Source organism: Lygodium microphyllum, chromosome 4 (assembly GCF_053477565.2).
Source record: "Lygodium microphyllum isolate KBCC chromosome 4, Lygodium_microphyllum_v1.1.10, whole genome shotgun sequence".
NCBI classification, from domain to species: domain Eukaryota; kingdom Viridiplantae; phylum Streptophyta; class Polypodiopsida; order Schizaeales; family Lygodiaceae; genus Lygodium; species Lygodium microphyllum.
Window position 1 is genome coordinate 12,086,905 of NC_141138.1, and position 4,510 is coordinate 12,091,414.

The window sequence follows — 4,510 nt, forward strand, 5'->3', positions numbered from 1 at the left end:
TTGAGAGGTACTCTCCCCCTCCATCTGACCTTAGGCATTTTATTTGCAGGCCTGTTTCTTTTTCAACCATAGCTTTAAGAGTTTTGAAATGTCCAAAAACTTCACTTTTCCTTTTCATAAAATACACCCAAACTTTTTTGCTATAGTCATAAATAAAAGTGACAAAATAATAACAGCCTCTAAGAGATGCAGCTTTAGTAGTCCACACATCAGAGTGGATTAATTCCAATGGCTTCTTACTCTCTTGAACATGTCTAGGAAATGGTTTCATTGCCTGTTTTCCAAACTGACAGGCTTCACATACCTTATGCATTTCTGCAACCTTGAATTTAGGCAATCCTGCAACAATATTTTGGGCCTGCATTGATTTAAGTCCCTGTACATTAACATGACCAATGCGTTTATGCCAGATATCAATATCTGCAACTACACCAGTCCCATGTGCAAACATTCCTGCACTCAATTTAGGCATGTCTGCATCCAATGTAAACATTCTGCCCTTCTTCTTTCCTTTTGCTATCAAGCGACCTTTATTTTTCATATCCTCAACAAAGCATCCATGAGGATTAAATCTGACATGCAAGCCTTTCTCAACCATTTGACCAATAGAAACCAGGTTCTTGGTGATATTAGGGACATGAAATACATCCAACAAGTATTTCTTTTTCCTATCCTGCATAGACAAAGGAAATTTTCCAATATGCACAATAGGATGTGCAGTATTATCACCAGTCTCCACAAATCCTCGTTTTTCCATTTTCCTTGCATCCTGCATCCATTCTGCATGACCTGTCATGTGGTTTGACGCACCTGAGTCAACATACTGAAAGGTGAGAAGGATCGAAGCTTGCACACGAGCTATGGCGGGAGAGCAAGAGCAAGAAAGAGAGAGACAAGAAATGGGAACTCCAACAGTCACAATGTGTGACCGGGCCTTCCTTTATTTACTAGTTACTAAAAAATGAATGTAAAGAATAAAGTGACGTGACGGGCGCCCGCCACCTGCAGTGTGCAGTGGCGGGTACTGTCAGTGTAGTAATACACGGGCCGGCACGGCGGAGGCGCCTTTACCCCAACAACCTCCCACTTAAAGGAGAATCTGCCCCAGTGAGAGAGAAAGAAAAGAAAAAGACAGTACAACTGTACATAGGTACAAGGGATGAGGAAAGGCAACATCTCATCCAACGCCCATCAATCTCCTGAGAAAGGCAAAGCGCTCAGTAGTGAGGCTTTTCGTGAGCAGATTTGCAGGATTCTCGTCAGTGGAGATCTTGACAAGGTCAACAGACTTGTCCTCCACAACACCACGCATGAAGTGATACCTCACCTCAATGTGTTTTGTCTTCGCATGGAAGATCGGATTCTTAGCCAACTGAATGGCACTCATAGAATCCGAATGCAGTGTAGGTATAGCATCAATCCCAAGGTCAGCAACTAGATGGCCTAGCCATATGGCCTCCTTGCAAGCCTCAATGGCTGCAACATACTCGGCCTCAGTGGTAGACAAAGCCGTACACTTCTGAACCCTGGACATCCAAGAGACAGCACCTCCAGCATAGGTGAATACATAGCCAGAAGTGGACTTCCTACTATCTGCATGTCCTGCATAATCAGAGTCAGTGTACCCCATGACCCCTGTATCCTGGCTGCCATAGCAAATACACATATTTGTTGTGCCCTTCAAGTACCTCATGATACCCTTCACGGCATCCCAATGTTTCCTACCAGGTGTAGCCATATAGCGTGCCACAACACCAACTACAAAGGCAATATCTGGACGAATGGCTATCATGGCATACATCAAACTGCCCACGGCTGAAGCATAAGGGATTTGGGCCATCTCGGCCCTCTACTCATCTGTCTGCGGACAATTGGCCTGTGATACCTTCACATAAGAAGGCAATGGACAGCCAATAGGCTTTACATCCTGCATGCGGAAGCGCTCAAGGACTTTATGAATATACTCCCTTTGTGTGACAAGTAGAGGAGTCCCTGATGCCTGTCACGTCTAATGCGCATACCAAGTATGTGAGAGGCCTGTCCCAAATCCTTCATCTCAAAGCTCTTCTTCAGCTGAGATTTAAGAGCATCTAGCTCATCATGAGCTTTCCCTGCTATCAGCATATTATCCACATGTGAAAAATGCGGGATCTAGAGCATGGCAAAACCGGAAGCTATGGAGGATGGAAAAAGAAGTGTAGACTCATGATGGAAAGGACACTGTTTGTTACACAAGTGAATTAGGTTCCAAGATTGAGACTTGGACTCATAAACACAATCTTGTGTATGTGGACAATGACATTGACACTTTACTGAAATGAAAAGAGTACTATCATTGCATTAAGAAAGGAAGCAAGTACAATGCTTTATAGGAAAGTAGGAAACTGCAGTAGGCACCATTGTGCATATGGGATAAGTTAGCTTACATATCCTTGACCCTGAGACTCCATACAAAGAGGCTGTTTGAGTGTGATTGCTGATTCTCAACACCCCTCCTCAATCACAACTAGAAAAGGCATAAAGTGTGTAGAGGCTGTAATGAGAACCACCTGCAAAGTGTGGGCATACCACAGACATGGCATAACACCAGAGGCTGTCACAGAAAAAGCTAAGTGTGGGTACCATAAACATGGTGGACATCCAGAGGCTGTAACAGGGGCCTCACAAAGTGTACAGGGACTGTAATGCCAAGTTACATAAGGAGTTTACAAAGCTTATGGCAGGAAGCATTAGGGCAAGGAAAATACAAGGCTATTAAAACAGTCTATCAGAATTATGAGAGTACAAGGACTGATGAGTCTTGTCCTTCCGATCCTGGTGGTCTTCATCTTCATCTTCTTCTTCCTTTGCTCCATTTTCTTCTTCTTCTTTGACTGCGACTAGATAGGCCTTTTGGGATCTCTTTCTTGCGTGGCAGAACTTCTCGGTGTGTCCAGTTCTTTTGCAGAAGTCACAAAAGAGCTGATCCTTCTTGCCTTTGTACCTGTTGCCAACATATAATGCATGCTCATCTCTAGACGTACTAGCCCGTCTGAGTAAATCCACTCGGCCTACAATTCCATTTGGCCCTCGGCCCATTCGAGTGACACACTTGGCCCCTACAACTTGGACGAGTTGGACCAAGTCAGGATTTTTCCAAATTATTCTACCGCGTAAACCTTCGTAAGTACCCCCGAGGTGCATAACTCAATTCTGGCGTAGGGAATAGGCAAATTCATAGGACACGGTCACCTAGCAGCCCGAGTAGGCTATTGCTAGATCCAGAGTCCTAGCGACAGCCAGCTAAGCCAAAGATCCTGAATAACCCTAAAACGAACAAGATAACACAGTGAGAAACCCTAAAACTGTTTTTAGCTTCTTTTCTTCCTCTAACAGTGATGCCTGGATATCAACAAGTTCAGGATTTGGCATGTTGATTAAAGTTGTTGATACATTATTATATTCAAGAGGCAAGCTCTTAAGTAGAACACCGATGCAAACATCTTCATCCATTTTAATGTTGATTCCTGCAAGTTGGGTTAGGAGTCCTTCCATGTAATTGAGATGTGTGGCAAGTGATTGTTGGACTTCATTTCAAGCCTGAAGAACTCAATCAGGAGACCATACTTTGATGATTTAGATTGTGCACCGAACAGGGTGTCAAGTCTTTTCCATGTATCCTGTGAGGTCTCACAGTTATCCACATGATGGATATAACTGTCGTCTAGCTCCAGTTTGATAATGGCCTGAGCTCTGTCATCATTCTTTTGCCAAGTAATTGCAAGGTCCGCGTCCCGAGGTTTCTTCTCTTTGCCATTTGTGATGGCCCAGAGACCCTTCTTCATCAGGATGAGCTTGATGCGGGCTTGCCAAGTGTGGAAACCAACTCCTTTGAATCGAGCATTTGGAGAGTCTTTGCCCATGTTAGATTTACGGGAACAGTAGCAAATCAACTTCAGACTTATTAGATTTGAGCAACAGAAGAATTGATTGAGAGACACAAGTGCTAAAAAACACTAACTGAGTGTCAATGAATACCAAATCTGCAAAAGTCTTTTACTCTTTTAAAATCCAAGTGATCTTCCCCTTCTTGATTTGATGTTGATGCCTTCAGATCTGAGTGACAGTACTTTAATGAACTTCAGAGAGTATTGCTCAGTGATTAAAATCACTATTGATAACTTCAGTGAGAGAAACAGTGAAAAATGTCAAGATTTTGAAGCTTTGGCTATGGTGGAATTAGGGTTTCTGAGATAGGGGCCTAGTTTTTTGCTGATTGCAGGAGCTACAGTGGATCATTTTCAAAAAATTTTATATGCCTAGGAAGCTGATTTCATGGGCTACAAAAGCCCTATCATAATCGTCAAAATCGTGGACAGTATGCAGCACGCAGGGGGCGCAAACAGAATCGGTGCAGTCTGGGGCAGCGACGTCGAATTTGTGCAATGCCAGAGCTGTAGCTTGCCAATGTGGTTGTTTGTTGTGCCAGGATGAAGCGCCTTGAGCAGAGGAACAACTCCCTAGAAGAAAT